Source organism: Mesoplodon densirostris, chromosome 8 (genome assembly GCF_025265405.1).
Source record: "Mesoplodon densirostris isolate mMesDen1 chromosome 8, mMesDen1 primary haplotype, whole genome shotgun sequence".
NCBI classification, from domain to species: domain Eukaryota; kingdom Metazoa; phylum Chordata; class Mammalia; order Artiodactyla; family Ziphiidae; genus Mesoplodon; species Mesoplodon densirostris.
In genome coordinates, this window is record NC_082668.1 from 42,219,786 (window position 1) to 42,240,362 (window position 20,577).

Genomic DNA, 20,577 nt, shown 5'->3' on the forward strand with positions numbered 1-20,577 from the left:
TGAAGCGCCAAATCCTTATAAGTGAAATGGGATATAAAGCAAAAAGTTGATGCATCCCCAAGGAAGAAGGATATGCTCCTCTTCTTGCCAAGTAAAAGCAAACTGCTTATGGTGACCTATGTATTGGGTTGGCCAAAAAGTTCATTTGGTTAGTGAATCCGTTGTTCAGAAACGTTCTTTGTGAAAATGAAAAATGTGTCTTTGATTTTTACTTAAAACCGAACAAACTTTTTGGCCAACACAGTAAATTGCAATGGAGGAAAAATCATTTACTGGGGTAACAGCTACATTCCAATTACCACAGGCTGTACTGATTTGCTCTACTACAAAACATGAGATTATTTTTTACACACTCTAAGAAGATCCCTGAGTTTGAACATTAGCCATAAAATAAGAATTTGGGGTACTGAGGTATTTACTTACCAATATCCATCCACACTGATTGGTTAATAAAGACCCTTGGTGTAGTATTCTCCACCATATCCTACCAGACTCAGCAAGCTCCTGCAGACAGTAAAAGCCCTCAGGCAGAGGATGAGGTCAAAATAAAAAACCATCAGTGTGTACAAGAAAAATGAAAGTGCAGGTATATGGACAGGACACTCACAGCATCTGCTAAAAATTAAAAAAAAATAAAATAAAATCCTCTATTCCCTCCAGCTACTGCCCTATTTCTATCCTTTTAAAGCAAAACTCCTTTTAATAAATCTTTAATAATTGTATTTCTAGTTTATTTCATCATTTTCCCTCTCTATGCTACCCATTTATTTTCTCAGGCCCACCCCATCACTGAAACAGTTCTTAATCTGCATGGCTGCAGCTTACAGTTCTACCTGTTCTCACTACTCAGGGGTACTTAGCATGTGGAAGATGAAATCTAACTTGTGTTCTACTCACCAAACCATGCACCCCGTAGTGGGTTTTTATCCACCCAGCAGAAACAACGTATTTTTTGTAATTTGTACAAAGGGACAGTATACACGACATGTTTGTTTATCAGTGTCACCAATGATTATCCATCTGTCTTACTTCAGTGACTGATTCTGAGAAATCATCTTGGTCTAGAAGCAGCATTTGTCAGCGGTTGAACACTTTCTCCTACTCTGCTTCTAGTACAACACATCCTCCTAGGTTTTTTTTTAACATCATGTGACCATTGTCCATTTTTGTTGATTTCCTCACCTCTCAGTCCTCCAAACCTTTGCATGTCCAAGCACTCAGACTTTGGGAACTTTTTTCATTTTTTCAACGTACCTTTCTTTGATGATTTCATTAATTCTCATACTTGATGAGTTTTAAATTTATATATAGCGTGGACTGCTCTTTTGGACTCCAGATTCAGCTTGCCTTTGTAATACTTGATTGAACAATATATTCTAGTCAGAAATTTTGCTCCCATGTCTACTTTTTTTTTCCATTTCTGTAAATTACTATTCCATCCTTCCTTGGTCAGGCAAGGCACCTTAGATTCATCTTTGACTTTTCTCTTTTCACCAACCTCCATAGCCAATCCAGGCAAATCCTGTTAATTTCACTTTCAAAATCAATCCTAAGGTTATAGATGGTGTTTAAAGTTATGAAAAACAATGTGAGTGTATGTAGATAGAAGAAGAAAAAATATAATGATGGTATTTATTGAGCTTTACTATGTGCTAGGCATTTTCACATACATTAAACCCTCTTAATTGCCAGATGTACATAATGCCACTTATCTGCATCAAGAGTGTTGTCTCATACCATCACGAGAAACTCAGGTGCCCTAAGTTTCTCTATAGAAGTTGCTATACCTCTCCAATGCATACCAATTTTTCACTCTGTACTCTGGTGCTCTTGACATATAAGGTTTATGTGGTACTCCCACTAAAATGAGAATAATTCTCCTCTCTCACTTCATTTGCTTAGCATTATACCCAAAGAAGTGTTTCCTTATGCCTCTGATAGCAGAATTTTTAGTGAAGCAGCCTTTTCTATTTCTGTTTGCAGCTTCTCTTGCTCAAGAATCAGATATATGGCCATGGATCTGAGTTGCTAGTAATTCAACAAAGGTCACCATGTGACACCTAAACTTTCTTACTTTCATTCATCTAGGATTGCTTCTTTCCAAAGAGATTACCAGTCTTTTAACTGGATAAATCTATGGTAGAATTCCAGACTTATCCAAACGTATGATTACAACAGTGCTTATAGAGAGCCAACTTTTCAACAGGTAGAAATTTGCACAGCTTGAATTTATACTGAGACCCTTTATTCTGATCTAAGCACCTGAATTGTCAACTGTACTAGAAAAGGACTCTCTGGCCTAATTCTGAATTTAAACATAGAATTTGCCTTTTCCCAAATCTCCATGTGTTCCCTTTCGGTCCTTAATTTTCCTGCTGATCACTTGTTATTCCCTTCATGATGCTTGATTTTTTCCCCCTCAGTTGTTAAGCATGTGCACAGATATTATCTGTATCTCAGCTTGAAGTTTAATATTAGTGGTTTTCTTTGCTAGTGTGCCCTTTGATATTGACATGCCACTGCAGGGATGACATTAATGATAAACCCCAATTTATTACTATTTTAAGTCATTTTATTCATTTACTATAGTCTGAAGAGCTAAAAGGCACCTTTAAAAAATGACAACTGGTAATTTATCTTCACTGCAGCCCCTAGGGAGACATATCAGTATCAAAGCTCCAGGGCTCTCTGAGAGAGTGAGCGGCTGTCTCACCACACTACAGAGAAGCCTCCAGGGACACTTTGGCAGTTTGTTGGTTAGCAAGCAATGAAAAAGATGGTACCTGAAGAGAGGAAAAGGTTGACAGGGGAAGAGTTAGTATGTGAAGTAATTTATTAGGTACAAAATGTGAATAACATATTTAGTCAGCATAATGTATACGATAATGTATTTAAAGATGGGTTTAAATCGTATTACACAATTTTTAACTCATCTTTTTATTGATAAAATAAATAACCGAAACTCTTTTGTGTATGTCACAGTGATTTTATATCTTATTTCCTTGATAATTTGCTAATCTTTTCTTAATTTAATCTAAAATATGAATAACATAAGGAAGACTATTATAAATATCTTGATTCTTATTTTTTAAATACTGTCTATTTTCTTATGAGCAATTGCTTAGTTATATATTGATTAAGTACCAAATTAATTGTAATCTTCACTACAATTAATTTCCCTCCATATTTTAGCCTTATTAATGGATCAGATAATTGAGGCTGCATAAGATTCATAAATGCTGGAGGATGATATTTACATTAAGAATTTCCTTTTCTTTCAAGTTTAAGATTTTAGACTTGAGGATCTTTATTAGAAGAAGGTTGTTAATTTGTATTTTATTTTAATGTTTATTGAATAATAAGTAATAATATTTATTTGCTTATTATCTAAAACCATGAGAAATTTCATACTAGAACTGAGAATTGTAAGCCCTCAAAGATATCATAGTCTAATAGAGAAAACAGAAAAATAAAAAGAGAAAGAAAATTCAGCATTATATGTATTATTATGGGTGAAGTACAGGTACTAAATAAGGATATAGTGAAGGTGCCTAATACAGTTTTCAAGTACTAGGGAACATTTTCTTAAGGACTGATACATAATCAGAGGCAGAAAGCTTGACTGGAAATTGTCCAAGGAAAGAGAGAGTAAAATATTTTTTAGAAAGAAGGGATTACATAGACAAAGATCCAGAAGCTAAATTAAATGTAATATATTTGAGAAGTAAGCAAAAATTCAGTATGCCTGGTATGTATAGAATGTGAAGGGAAAATGACAAGATAGGAAACAAGAAAGTTAAGCAAGGGCACCATTTTGAATTAACTTGTGTGTCGTATCAATGGTTTTAATGTTATTCTAGAGAAAACGTAGAACAGTAGACAGATTTTAAGTGTTGAAATGGTCTTATATATATAATTTGTGCTCTAGAAAAATGTCTCCAACATCTGTACAAAGTTTGGCTTGGAAAGGGGCTGACTAGAAGCAGTAAAATCAGATGGGAGACTTTATCAATAATCCAGGCAAGAGTTAATGTTGCCTTGCATGATCTGGCCTCATGTTTTGATATTTGATTACATTTAACATATGAAGCTCTCAACTTTATGAAGAAAAATTTTGTCTCCCCAGGAACTTGAAAGCATTTGAATTTTCTCTCTTGTGAATTTATATAATATTGTTTCTTATATTATGGCATTAATAACATTCCACCTCCTACTATGGTTTCTTGAATTCACTTATACCCTTTTCCCAATATTTGTTGAAATTTGGACCACTGTTATTATTAATTTTTGAACATTCAGTTATATATTGGAGAAATATCTGTAAAAGTACCTATAAATCTTTAACAAATATATTATTATTTTATCAAGTATCTTCAAAATTTATGTTTTATCAGCAATTAGATAAATGAACATTTATGAATGAATTAATGAATAGCATGTATCTAACCCAATCCAAAGTTTGGACATCTCTAGTCTCTTAGGCTTGCCCTATTCATAAACAGGACAAAAATGCGTTGAGGCATTTTAATATGAATATCTCCCCAGATATGTACTGGACAGATAAGCCCAAGAGGCTTGGTGATGTCTATCACCCATAAAGACCACTGACATGTTAGAACTGTATATATAAAGTCCTAAGATTTGATTAAATTGTAATATAGTTTTAACATTTTCAATATAACTATAATCTTCCAGTGATGTTAAGGCCCTGAGTATATCTTTGGATTCTTTCATACCTGTTACCCACACAAAGAGTAACTCACTTTAAATGACCCAAGTTTCTTATACTGAAAATGGTGTAAAATGGATGCTGGGTGCTTTATGGGAAGGATTGGCACACATTCAGTATTTATCACAAGATAGTTTTAAGTTGTAAGTGATTTTAGATGCAGGAATATTCTGAGGGAAATTTGCAGGCCTATAAAAATGATACTGTAGAAAAATGAAACTAGATATATGATAAATTGTTACATAGACTGCTGCTGTGGACCATGCTAGTGTTTACTGTATGAGGATAGTTTATAGTGAGAAAGCTTTATTCTTTATGTTTGGAAATACACAGAACTATAAAAATGTAATGGTTGGTTTAACCTATAAAGAGTTTTCTAATCAGTTTGTTCCTGACAGAAGGTGGAAATTGTACCTTATAAAGATTTATTTTATTTCTCTCCCTTTAATTTTAGAGCTCAGGAATGCTTTGGAGATGTTAGAGAGAACCTGATAAATTTTCATAGCATCATATAGAAGCTGTGTGAATAGAAAACATACCTAAAAATTACTAACTTATTTGCATGTGCTTTTCAGTGTCATTAATTCATTCCACATTCATATCGATAAAGATGGAAATTATAAAAAAACTGAATTTATGGATCGAGGTAGCAATTTGATCTCCATGGCAGCACACAAAATTGATAAAGTAAATGTAACATTTATAGTTTGCTGAATAATTTAGTTGTCTGGTAATTATTAGCATGATTATAAAATGACGTAAACAGCTCTGTGGCTCAAATGTGTGATTATGTACAATGCCAAGCTGGCACTTACTGAACATATTTTGCTGATTTTACAGGCAATTAATAAATACTCACATAGTGCAGCTGTGCTGAAATGTTAAATAATTGAACAGAAATTGTGTTTGTGTTTGTGTGTGTGTGTTTGTGTGATCTAGATGCACTTATGCTGGTACTGACCTAAGTGGTACTGCTCATTAATAGATCAAAATGTAATTTAATCACTTCAGTAGTAAAAACATTTTAAGTGGAAGTCAGCTTTATTTTCTTAATCCAATTTTTAAACTTCATTCTGATTTCTAAGCAGAGCTTATTGTCATGATTATCAGAGTAAAAGTATTCTATATTTTTAAAAAATTACCAAAATATAATCCAAACTAATGTTTCAGATTTTCATCAAAATGGAAATCCTTCTGGCACATTTAGAGATAACAAATGGAAATCTATATAAAATTTCTTTTCAATCCTGTCTCCTGGACAAGTAGGGGCCCAGGGTACTGAGGCTAACAGCGGGTAGAGTATCTCAAAGCCTAGGGTTAGTATGGGAGATGCCATGATGCCTGCTTTATGGCTGCAATTGATGAACCAAGAGAGAAATATTAGAAGTAACATATTTTTGACAAAATCTGGTGTTCACATCAAACCAATTTACTAGTCTAAAAATGGTTAATTAGGGAATCAGAGTAAAATACCTATAAAGTCCATGGGACAGAAAATGGGAAAATTCACTCGAAGCACACATGTGTTTATTTTTTTAACTTTTAAATTTTGTCTTATACTAGAGTATAGTTGGTTTACAATGTTGTGTTAATTTCAGGTGTGCAAAAAGCAAAACACATGTGTTTATGTATACCTACATGCACGCACATATAGTTTAAAACAGAAGGCAGAGATGGGACCTAAGGTAACTTCTGCACAGAACAGTGAATAGATACAGTAATTTTTACTGTTACGGTATCCATGGCAATATCAAGATGGGAGGGAAGTCTGGATGGATGATATTATAGGGGCTGTTTTGTAGAAGTGATAGTGATAGCCCTGGATATAGCTGAATGATTTCAGGGTCCTTAAGTTGACTTATGCCCAAGCATGGGAAATGTAGTGCTGAAGACTATATACTCTCTTCAATTTTCCAAACCACTAATAACAATAATAATGATGATAATAACAACAATAAAAATGATGACAGTTACTTTTAAGCCCCCACTCCCACCTAGGAAACCACCCTCATCTCTTCCACTGTTCACTATCCCTATGGATAGCCACACTAAGCATCAAGTTATTGAATTCATACTCCCAGAAATAATGCTTGACACCTCAACAAACCCCCTCCACCTAATCATAGCCCATCTCTATGTCCCATTTATATTACCCTCTACATATTCTAAATCTTAGAGTTCTCTTCATGTTTGCCCCTTTCACCAAGCTACAATCCTGGCTCAACTGAAATATATAATTGGCCCTTCTCCTGATTAGATTATTTTTAAGAATATTTGGTTCACTCTTTCCTCACTTTTCTTGGGGTAGTGTAATTCTCCATTACTTAGCCTTGGGAGAATGAACTGGAGAGTGAAAGACTTCTTTGGTCAATGCTTGAAATGTGCATATGTAAGAGGTGTGCCCTCTTGTGCTTCTATCATTGCTGTGAGAAAAATATGCCCAGCTAATTCACTGATCCAAGGAGGGTGGGGCAAGCTGGACACACAGCTTTAAAGTAGACGTCTGAAAATTAAAACCATTTTAAATATTTAAATAAAAAAATAGTCATTTTAAATTGACCTGAATTTTACAAGAGCTTCTGAGAAACTCATGGTCTGATCTTAACTTTATCATATATGATAACATTCACAATAATGAAGGATCAAATCATTGTAATGAAACACATATTTGAGAAATATCTCCAGCCATGAGATGACGCATTGGGAGTAGTGGACAGCTAATGCCTGGGGACGTAATACAATGTTGGAAAATGATACAAAATGATAAAAATGCTGCAAAAGAAAATAAACTTTTAGATCAATAATAAAACCTCAAGCAGACAGAAGTATTTTAATGTACTCAAAGGTACATCACACCATGGAATGCCCGTTGTCTTACGGCTTTCTTCACCGAAGTGTGTTTAAAATGATAGTAAATGGATCAATGATTTATTTTATTCTGCTAAAAGACACCTATTCTACAAAGTAATACCGGTACAGTGAAATCACTAATGGCAACAATGTTAATCTTCAGATATCTCCACACAGTGTATGTCTACAGATAGAGCCAGGGTCAAAGAGGAAGAGAGAGATGTTGGCTGCTTGTGATGAGTCTAGCTGACAGTCAAGTTTGTGTGTGGATGTAGTGTCTTTTTAAAGGTTCCAGAAATACTGAAGAATAATTGAGAGGGGTAGATTCCTCCTTAGACTTAGATTCATTCACATATGAGCATACATGTAAACTTGATTCTATATTTTAGGCAAAATCAGAGGATGTTAGGTAAAAGGAGAACATTACATTTACTAAGTCATTGAGTAGAATTAAATGACCATGCCCAGTGTTTTCAATATTGTGTGATCAACAATAGAAATAACGAAGATTTTGTTTACAATAAACTAGGCTCTCACCATATATAAAAACTTGCTTTCATGTTTTTACTACCTCTCTCTCTCAACCTTATCCGTCCTTCCATGCTATCTTACTACTTCTGAATTTTGTCTGAATAATGCTAGAAAATCAGCTAGCTATTTTTTAGAACTATGGTGTCTGGAAAATTGTTACTGTGAGTACGTAAGAAGTATATGCAGTAAAGCCCTATGCTGAAGTGTAAATATGTTTGTGATATTCCTAAAAGCATTTTCCTACCTACTGCTGCTATTTGGTTAGCCATAGTTTCTCTGAGAGCAGTCAGGATTCTAAGTAGTTGACCTGAGGATACACTACAGAATGGCACTATAATCAGTATCATAAAATCAATTCTTGTATACAATATTTAAATAAAAGAATGTAATTAATTAAAATTATTTGAACTTAAAGGAGTCCAACATAGCTTAGCTTGTGGGATCCTCCCGGACCAGGGCATGAACCCACGTCCCCTGCATCAGCAGGCGGACTCTCAACCACTGTGCCACCAGGGAAGCCCCGTAGCTTAGCTTTTGAAAGCTAATCTATTATATGTTCTTTGATAATGGAAACGCTGAAAACTATAGTGTTTCTGTATTTTTGTGAAAGAACAGCAGTCTTAATCTCTCTCTCTCTATATATATAATATAAAATTAAAAAAAACATTAATTTATTAATCCTAAGTGTGTACATATTTTGGACAAATCAAATCTAGATACATAAAAATGTTATATATATTTTGGATAAATGTAAATGAAGGTGGTAATGAGTGAGAAAAACAGTAAGAAGAATGAATAGTAGATAAAAAGAAAAATAAATAATTGGACATAAGGGAAATAGCAGTTCCAAGGTGAACTATTTTTATAGCGACACTAGGTTGTGTACTTCAGGGATTTGGAAGAAATACAGAAACCCAAGGATGATATAGAAGGAGATAGGCAAACATTTATTGGCTCAGGCTCTTTTCAGAGATTCATTATTATTTTTGTTTTACTGATGAATAAAATTAGGCTGCAAGATGTGAAGTAAATTATCAGGTCACAGAGCTCTTATGCGTTGCAATATATTCCTTATAAGGAATATGCTTACACAATGATGAGCTCCAGTTCCTTCTTTGGTCTTTGTACAATCATGTCTACTACTTATACATATGTGTTTTATTTTTGGTTTGTTTTTGCAGGTAATTTTTAAAGAACTATTATATGTATTTTTAGGATACAGACATACTTCTATAGGTATTATTCCTTAAATAGTTATAATACACACACACATACAGACACACGCATATGCTATTGGTTTTATTTTACTGGAGAACCCTGATCAATACATACTCCTTTGTACATCCAATTGTGAATTAAGTTCTTACCCCCAAAAAATCTTTTAAATTTTGGTTATAAGAGGAATAGAGAGATAGAATAGTAGCTTAAGTTGACTATGGCATCAATAGAAGTTTATTTTGTTTTTTTCACTTGTTTTTCTTTACATAGGACCTACTAGACAATATTAACTTAAATATTTTAAGGATGAAGTGATTGAATTACTCAGTTGCTATATGTCCTACATAGAACATATTCCAATATTTTATCACTTAGGAGTGATACCAGAGTCCAGGTGCCCTACTATATAATACAGGGCACAAATGCCTTGGATATAGAATCTATATGTTGTTGAATTGTTAAAGATCAGCAATTTTCTTCTATTTGATAATAAAGATAATAACAACGATCATATTTATAGTTTGTGGATTTGACACCAAAAACAAAGGCAATAAAGCAAAAATAAACAAGTGGAACTATATCAAACTAAAAAGGAAGGCTTTGCAGAGCAAAGGAAACCATCAACAAAATGAAATGATAGCCTATGGAATAGGAGAAAATATTTGCAAATCTTATATATGATAAGGGGTTAATATCCAAAATATATAAAGAACTCATACAACTTAGTAGCAAAAAAACAAACAATCAGATTAAAAAATGAGCAGAGGATCTGAATAGACATTTCTCCAAAGAAGATATACAGATGGACAATAAGCACATGAAAAAGTGCTCAACACCACAATCATCAGGGAAATGCAAATCAAAACCACAATGTGATATCACCTCACACCTGTTAGAATGGCTGTTATCAAAAAGATAATAGATATCAAATGCTGGTAAGAATGTGGAGAAAAAGGAAACCTTGTGCACTGTTGGTGGGAATGTAAATTGGTTCAACCACTATGGAAAACTGTATGGAGGTTCCTCAAAAAATTAAAAATAGAATTACCATATGGCCCAGCAATTCCACTTCTGGGTATTTATCTAAAGAAAACAAAAGTACTAATTTGAAGAGATACACGCACCCCTATATTCACTGCAGCATTGCTTATGATAGCCAAGATATGGAAACAACCTTATTGTCCATTGACAAATGAATGGGTAAAGAAAATGTGTTTTGTGTGTGTGTGCATGAATATTATTTAGCCATAAAAAAGAAGGAGATATTGCCATTTGTGACAACAAGGATGGACCTTTAGGGCATTATGCTGAATGAAATAAGTCAGCCAGAGAAAGACATATACCATATGATCTCACTTATATGTGGAATCTAAAAGAAAAAGAAATAAAACAAGCTCATACATACAGAGAACAGACTGGTGGTTGTCAGAGGTGGGATGGTAGGGAATAAAAAATATTTACAGTTTTTGTGACAGTTCAGTTTTATATTTTATAAAATATAAAATATTTAATATTTAGCATATAATTACAAAAATTCCACTGGGTAAGCAAGTAACATCAATCAGGATATGCTTCCTAATTTTTATATATTTTTTGTAAGTACTTATTTTTCTTTTTTCTTTCTACAATGAAGATGTAAAACAATGGCTTATTTTTCTATATAATAAACTTTATGTGTGTGTATATATAATGCTAACAACCAATTCTTGGAAAATTCTGAAATTTAAAATTTAATAACTAACTTTTTCATTTATTTTAAATTGTGAGGTTCCCAAGCAGTGAACCATAACAAATTCCAGGAGCACTGAGAAATATTTTAAATTTCTTGGGAAATCTAGTAATCTCTGTCAGATATCAACTAGTTTCCATATTAGATGACTATATTCTTTTTGATGATGTTGTATATTTGTGAAAGTGGGTTTTTAGCAGTTGTTGTGATAAGAAGCAAGTATGGGATGAAATCAATGTTGAACGGGGAATGGAGGTTTGAGATTTTATGTAGTGACAAACAGGTGCCATGCTGTTAGGGCACAAACACATATTAGATATTTGGATCTAACTATTTAATAAACAGAATTGTTAGCTATTTATTTTGGTTTAAGGGGGCCATAAAAATTACTGACACCCTACATTACAGAGAACTGAGATATTTGGGAAGGCTCTGAGATAATCAAACCATTGATTCAATAAATACTGTTTGAACCCTATGTGATGGGTGCTGTTCCAAGTTCTGGTAAATAGTGATACATAAAGCAATAATGGTTGCTGGCTCCATGGATTTCACTGTCCAGTGCAGGCTTTTGTCAAGTTGCCAATCTATGACAAGACAGTAAATGTGTATGAGTTATGCTGAGTAGAGTGAATGCTATCTACTATTTATATGCCTTTTTATCACCAATGCATTAACACTCCTAGATTATTTTTTATTACATTTAATCTATGTCAGGGTTGTTCCTGCACAACACTGTAAGATAGATGGAGTCTCAGGCATTCTTTGGCATTCTTTTCTGTGGCCTTCATCCACTCATGGCAGAATTAGTGAAGTCTCTGGACTATTATCAACTTCTGTGGATCACAGAACTCTTCATTTTATCTTTTCTCCTTGGCTTCCACTACCAAAAATTATCCATGTTGCAGCTTTATACCTCCCAATTTCAGTTATCTGTTCTTATCTATTAAAATATCAATTTTCTGTGTAAGTTGAATTTTAATAGAATAATACAAAGAAATGAATGGTGTTATTTTAGTAGAAATATGTGTGTAGAAATATATACATATTGAGTATGAAGTCAGGAGAACTTTATGGGAAATTCTTGGGAAAGTCTTATACTGTACCATACTATTTACTCATCTCATTGAAAAGAGAAATCATCTCTCTTCTTTTATATGTGTGAAGCTATATTTGATTATCATACTTTTTAGCACATATCCGTAGTAAATTCCTATGCATTCAATCTATACCTTACCTATTTTAGTTGCTTTTTATTATTACCTGAAACAGATTCCCTCTCCCTTTTATGCATTTATACCCCCATAACATTCCCTTGTCCAACTATTTCTCCAGGCTAGAACCCTGAAATTTATGCTTTTCTAAGTCATATCTTTAAATCCTTTAAGATCAATATTCCCTGATAAATTTACCCTGTAACAATCACACTGCTTCTCCAGACTCTTACTGTTATTATCTATACCACATATACTTTTGCATATGGATTTAGACTCCAATTCTTTATTCTATAATTTAACATTTTTGTCTCCTCTGCATTACTAACTAGAGATTGTAGACTCCTTTCAAGTAATAGTCACCTCGTTTACTTCTTGGAGTAATTGTTCTGGGATAGAAAAGTGTTTTAGCGTTTTTTCCCTAGAACAAAATTAAACCTGAGCAATCACTTATATGTCTACTCTTTCTTGAAAGATGTAATTCAGTGCAATGGTAAAGGAAAAAGGGATGTGAGGCAGAAAAGGAGGGGAAGTAGAGATAACATGGGACCTTACAGGGTTGGTTATAGCTTCACCAGAAAACAGACCTGGCCATGTGGAAGGTCTTAGAAGAAGCTGCATGAACCTCCTACTTGATGAGCAAGAAATTGATCTGATGGGTTCTTCCTGTGTTCTGTCTCTTGATGGCTTCAGTTTACCCCAAAGGACACCGACTTTGAACTTGCAGTCTGTGTTTCCAGCCCTCTGGGTCACCCTTTGCAAAGCCTAAATCTGTGCCTGGCATTGGGAGAAAACAAAAAGATCTAATGCTCATTTTTAAACGTTTTTAAGGAAAAATCATGCTTAACATTTGAAAAACATATTTTAAAATTTCATATTACCTTATGTAATTCTGTCTTCTCATTTTGGTTAACTTTCTCTGTGTCTATGAACTTGGGTGAGACTGTTAACCTATTCTAGTCTTGAAGGGGTGTCCTTCTATGAGTGTATCCCTAAGCAGTCTGCCTGTGCCCAGTGGGGGAACTGCTAGATCTGAAGTGAGCACAGTCACATTTTCCCTCAAGGTGTGTCTGCAGCTACCACCTTGTGGGGTAGGTAGGGCTGGAGAAGAAGGGGCTAGAGCCAGAATCTGGTGTGGGCTGAGGCTTCTCCTGTGTTCAGTGTCGGTCACTACCCTATAGGGTGCAGTATTGAGGCCCAGAGCAGAAGCCCTGAGTGTTGTTGGTTCTGAGCTGTTTCTATTCCCTCTAAGTGTGCACACTCTCCTTGGCACCTGCAGCCTCTGCACTAGTAGAGAACAGCACCTGAGCAATAGGGGCTAGAGTAGGTGCCCAGTGAGGGCTGGGGTGTGCACTGAGATGATCACAGGTAATGGGCAGAAGCCCAGGCATATTTCATTCTGCTTCCTCCTTGCTGTTACTGGTAGTAAATGTGTTTGTGTTCTTCAGGATCAGAGTCTAGGTTTCTTACAGTCCTTTGATAAGTCCCACTGGTTTTCAAACCAGCTAAGGGGACTTGTCCTCCCAATTTTGGATTCCAGGGCTAGGGTGTCCAATATGTGGCTCAAACCCCTCAATCCCCAGGGAGGATCTCCTCTTCTGTGTCCCCTGCCAGGGGCGTGGGTTACAACCCAATTGGTTTTCCCTTCCTACCTGACTCTGTGTGGATCTTTCTTTATAGCCTTGGCTGTAGAAGGGCCTTTCTTCCAGTCTCCAGGTTGTTTTCAGTGACAATTGTTCCACATGTAGATGTATTTTTGATGTTTTCATGGGTGAGGTGACCTTGGAGTCCTCCTACTCTGCCATCTTGATCTCCCTCCTCTAGTTCTGGGTATATTTTATTTGAGGTTTGTATCATTTTGGGATTAGCCGTGAACATGAAATCCTTTATGTATTTTTGGAATAAAGCTCTAAGAATACATGAGATAAAAAGAGATTGCATTGTAGGTAAAGAAGACATCTGTGTTAGACATGGGGATGAGTTGCCCAGGTCCCCCTTAAGAGTCTGGAAGTGCTGTCAGTACACAGCCTCCATCTGAAAGCTACTTCAGATTTTGCCTCAGCTGCCCTATTTGGGCCTTCCACATCCAATGACTGATGGTCTGTTCTATTTCAGCTCAATTCAGGGCAACTCTGACTCTGCTTCCAGTGGAGTCCACTGAGGCTGCCATAACTCTGCACTGCAACCCCACTTCGCCCACTTCCCAATCCTTCTGTTTTTCTCTTCCTTTCACAGATGTTGATCTCTAATAAATATTTTACATGCCTAACTCGACCTCAGTGTCACTTTTTCCAGAGAACTGAACCTGCAATAACATCCAAAAATTAAACATTGAAATCCCTCTGGTAATTAGAGGTTGGGAATTTTAGGGTAAACCAGAAAAGAAGACAGCCAGGGAAATGGGGGAAATCCAGAAAGATAGTTCCTTATAAGCTAAAAGATGATGGTCATGCAAAAGGTAGGGACATATCACCCGTGTTGCTGATAGAAGTGATGAGGAAGCAGGAGTGATCTCTGGATTTAGTACAGTGATGACTTTCACAAGAGCATTTTCAGTAGGAGAGCAGGGCCAAAGACTGGAAGAATTTACAAGCAGAATGTGAGGAGTTTAGAGAGGTTTTTTTGGTTTGTTTCTGGTTTTTTTTTTTTGCTTTTTTAAAAATTGTTGTTCAGAGGGAACACGAATAATTTTCCATGTTGATTGGAAAGAACCAATGGAGAGAGAAAAAATGAGGTAAAAGTAGGTAAGGCAATCTAGTGCAGAAGTGGAAGTTTGGATTCAATTAGGAAAATAGATTGGTAATCTATAATAGAGGAGGCAAAGCAGAATATGGGTGAGTAGCTGCTCATGTATAGGGAAAGCATTAAAAACAGATAAACATTAAATATAATTCATACAGCATAGCCAAAGGGGAGATATTCAAGGGCTTTTCAACTCCTTTCTTTTATAGCCTCCACCTCCTTCTTTGATGAATTTATGATAGATCATTTCAAAGCCCATTAAAATACCCACTTCTCAGCTCCCTTATTTAAACACTTAGAAGTGTGGCCGTGGTGCTTTTTGTCTCTGATTACTTATTTTTGTTAAAATACATTTTCTGTTCTGCCATCTACCTTATCTACCTTTCTTTCATATCCTCAATTCCTTATTCTATTAACATATCAGCAACTTACGGAGACAGATATAATTTAAAGTATAATTTTGCCCCTCTTCACCCCCAGCTTCCCCTGCTCCTAGACAGCTCTAAAAATATTGATCAATTGCTTTGAATAGTCTTCCTCCACTACTATTTCCTTTTACTACTTGGAAACCTTCCTTACTTCCTTCAAGTATTTGCTTAAGTTTAGTCTTTGATAATGCTTACACTGACCAACCTATTTAATCCTGCACATCTCCCTTGTTTCTCACCCTATTCCCCAATACTTCTTTTCTTTCTTTTACCATGTTATTATATGCTATATATTTTGCTTATTTATTATGTTTACTATGTACTCTTTTTCTCTCCCACCATGAGGTAAGCCCCATAAAGGCAGGGTTTTGTCTATTTTGTTCATTGATGATTCCAAAAAGCCTAAAACAGTACTAGGATAAGAGTAGGTGCTCAATAAAATGAGTTAATAAATACATTTATAATTGTTATGCATTTATAGCAGAATTTCGCTCTTCGGCTTTTCCAAATTTACTCAGGAATATATATAAGCTCATCTTCTTCTGTAATTCAGTAGACACATAATATATGTTTAACATTACTCTAAAGTAAAAACCAATCATCAATAACACTTATTTAATTCAGGAAATGCTTATTGTACAAATAAAGAAATATTTATTGATCAAATGGTGCTATGTGTTCTGTGGCACATTATGGTAACTTACTCCCTGCTTTCAGTTTATAGTTGACTATTAACAAATGACAATAAAAAAACATGTCCTATCTGATGACAGTTTTAATGAATTGGTAGTGACTACTCAGAAACTGTGCTGAACTGAGACATAAGTCAATTAGCTTTGCCCTCTAAGCCTCTGTGAGAGGAGAGTGGCCTCATGAGTGCCATGTGAATACTATCTCTGAACTAGGCTGTAAGGTATATGAAGTTAGATACCACCTTTATTTGGTCCACCATTCTATTCTCAGAAACTAGCATATAAGTAGTGTTTAATAATTATGTTGAATAAATAAATACCACTTATAATGCCATGAATTGGGGTAACAGGATATTACAACAAAACTATTTTTACCTCCTTTTTTTCACTGAGGAGCTGGTATCATAGATATACTAAAGCACAAATTAGACAAATCTCCATCTGCAGAATTTTCAGAGAAAAAGATCAAAACAAAACATGACTCTTTAACCTTCTCACCCATTTCAAGAAGTAGAAATGGGTGAGAGTGGGAAATGAGAGGAAAAGAATATTTCATGAGAGGCCTTTCTCTGAAAAAATATGTACTCTGAAGAGCCATGCTACGTGTTTGTAGAGGGGAGGATATATCTCTTTTGGCAGAATTATCATGAAGGGACTCCTGGGAGAACACTTGGAAAGAGTGAAAAGTTCAGGAAAATGGTGAAAGAGAGATCCCTCAAACTGGACTACCTGTCATTCACTCCACAAAGACTTACATTGCTGGAATCCCTGGTTATTTCATGGCACTTAGACGGCTCCTTATAAAGTTCCAACTGTCTCTATCTCTTAGTGTATTTCTGATTCTTGAAACACTCATAAGCATTTTGTTTCCATAAAGTTAGGATATGCATGATCTCCATGCAGCATCATTTCCTGACTTTTTGAGCAAGGCAATAAATCAACTATCTCATGGCCTCTATATCCCCTAAGTGGAAATCAGATCTCCTATATAAGTAGCTTTAACAAAGGTGAAAGAATGACCTATCTCTGTATGAAAAGATCATTAAGACTTAAAGTATTATTTTAACATTTGAATGTGTAATTGATGAAAATGTGTCTAGATAATTTTGCATTAATTTAGCATTTCAATAATCATAGGCATTATTGTGCCTGTTACTCTTAAGAACACTTATACACAGATAGTGCTCTTCTGTTAGTTTGGTTAATCAGCATTAACAAAGGTGAAGTAGGCATCACTGTCTGAAAGTAAATTGAGCATTAATCATTGGATTTTAGACATTCTAACAAGTTGATCCTCAGCAAGGACTAAGGAGATTACATGCGATAGGATTATGATCTCTGTATCACTTACTCTTAGATGATATGTGATGTAGAAGACTGAACAGCAATATAGTTAGTCCAAAATTTAAATTATTTTTTAACCAAATTTTTAATATAAGATCATTTTCTTATAATATGGTTCTCATCTTAAAGTTAAGGAAAATCTTTATTAATTAAAGCCTTGGCTGTGGGTTTCTGTTAATCAAAGTTTTACTGGATCTTCTTTCTAAATTCACCTTTGATGTTAATTAGAAATTTAATTTTTAATTCTCGTACCTTTGTGACTATAACTTTCCTCCTTAGATATTGATGCACTTTCAATTTTTAAGATATATCATTAAAAGATCATAAGCTGCAAAATATTATTCCTGATGTGGGAAAATCTTAATGAAGGAAGGAAAACTTAAAGTAATATATTATAGTTATTAGTTAATAAATAATTTGATTATAAGCCAATCTTAATAAAATATTCTAATTTTTTGTTAAACTTTTGATACTTAATTCTCTTGTATAATTTATCATATTAATTTTAACTTATCAAAATGTACTCAAATTTTTTTTTTTTTTTTTTTTTCCTTTTGCGGTATGCGGGCCTCTCACTGCTATGGCCTCCCCCGTCGCGGAGCACAGGCTCCGGACGCGCAGGCTCCGGACGCGCAGGCTCAGCGGCCATGGCTCACGGGCCCAGCCGCTCCGCGGCATATGGGATCCTCCCAGACCGGGGCACGAACCCGCATCCCCTGCATCGGCAGGCGGACTCTCAACCACTTGCGCCACCAGGGAGGCCCTCAAATTTTTTTACTAAATGTCTTTTCTGGTGCATCTTTGAAAAGACCCATTTGAACTTCAAACACCAAACTCTAGCCATCAGTTGATTAAAGAGAATAGAGACCATGAAGTAAGTCAAATTATTCTGTCCCTTTATTCTCTGTTCATCCATGTACTCCTTGAGATTTAGTTTTTCATAATTATTCTCTGGAAGGGAAACTACTGATGCACTGTCTTTGTCTAACTGATGGCATATTTTCTACTGTAATAAATAACATATTTGGCCCATTTACTTCTATAGGAAGAATTATATTTTCCAGTGACTTTGGCATAACTTAGTGAATTTCTTAGCTGACCAGAGAAGAAATTGTGTTTAAGGCAAATGCACTGAAATCCCAGGAAGTGCCTCATGTAAGCTACAAAATTGTTCAGAAATCAAGCCACAACATTTTAGTTCTGATTGGCCACTGACTTGCTCTCTGACTTTGAGCATGTATTCAACTTCTCTGAGACTGTCACATCTAACCAATGGGTGTAGCAATTCAATCTACCTATTTGATGGAGTTGCTATAAGCACTTTTAAATTTTATCAGTTTTTAAAATTTGATGTAGGTTTATCTCTGTTAATCATTTAACTGATTTCTATAGTGAAAGCCTTTACCAGAAACCATCCTGGTCAGTTAGTGTCAGGGTAGCTAGACAGCAAAAGAACTTGGCTCTTGGGTTTTTTGTTGTTTTTGTTTGTTTGTTTGTTTGTTTTTTCTAGCAAGAATAGAGAACCAAAAAACTATCAATAAATAAAATGAAGCAAAATTATAGAGATCAACTCTGACAGATTTAAATGTGTAGCTTTTATATTTTTCAGGTATCTGGATTTCACCCCGTATTACAACAGTGAATTTGTCAGCTACTGTGAGCCACAATGAAATTGTGACTCTACTTTTTAGTCAAGAGGTTGATCATCCCTGTAAGAACTAAAAATTTGAGAAATTGAGGGTCAGTATAGCACTCACCACATGAAGAAATAAGATGAAGGTGAAAATATAAGCCAGGTCAAAAAATGAAAGAAGAGGGGGAAATTAGATTTCTACTATTTTCCTAATTCATTTTTAGAAGTTGCACGGGTGTAAAATAGGGGTAGATAGGATCACCTTAAATGTATCTCAGTAAAAAGCACTTAGGAAAACTTGCACAATTTAATAACAAATAGAATAAGAATCATAACATGAATTTTTGCCAGAAGAATTTCGCTCAGAAACTCAGAGATTCTGCATTAGTCAAATTCATGATTTATGCTTAGAGTTCTATGTTATTTCTATAAAAATGACAAATCTTTAACTGTATAACAAAATTTCTCCTGTACAAAGCAAAATATTAATTTGTAATAATGTTCTTTTTTTCTGTGAAGTAAATATAAGAGTCAAAAGCTAGGGTTTTCAAAGAATCCTTAAATTAATAGGGTATAATAAATCTGTCAAAAAAGAAATGATAAAAGATTTAAAAAGAAATAGAAAATTTCAATAGAAAATGTCTTCTTAACAATAACAATCAAACTAATTATCAAGTTAACCAATACCTACAATTTTATCAAATTTCTTAAAAGAAAAATGTTATGCCTTTGACATCATCATGGAAATAAGTTTGGGAAGCAATAGTCATTTTAGAAACCAAAATGCAATATTATTATTTTTTTAAATTTAAGTATAGTTGATTTACAATATTGTGTTAGTTTTAGGTGTACAGGAAAGTGATTCATATATATGTATTCTTTTTCAGATTCTTTTCCATTATAGGTTATTACAAGATATTAAATATAATTCCCTGTGCTATACAGTAGGACCTTGTTGTTTATCTGTTTTATGTATAGTAGTATGTATCTGTTAAACTCAAACTCCTAATCTACCCCTTCCTTCCCCATCTTTTCCCTTCTAGTAACCATAAGTTTGTTTTCTATGTCTGTGAGTCTATTTCAGTTTTATAAATAAGTTCATTTGTATCATTTTTTTTAGATTCCACATAAAACTGATATATTTGTCTTTCTCTGTCTGACCTACTTCACTCAGTAGGATAATCTCTAAGTCCATCCATGTTGCTGCAAATGGCATTATTTCATTCTTTTTTTATGGCTGAGTAATATTCTATTGTGTGTATGTGTGTGCGTTTGTATACGTGAGTGTGTGTGTGTGTGTGTGTGTGTATTACATCTTCTTTATCTGTTTAGCTTCCTTCCATGTCTTGGCTATTATAAATAGTGCTTCTGTGAACATTGGGGTGCATGTATCTTTTCAAATCAGATTTTTTTCTATTTCAGATATATGTCCACGAGTGGGATTGCTGGATCATATGGTAACGCTAT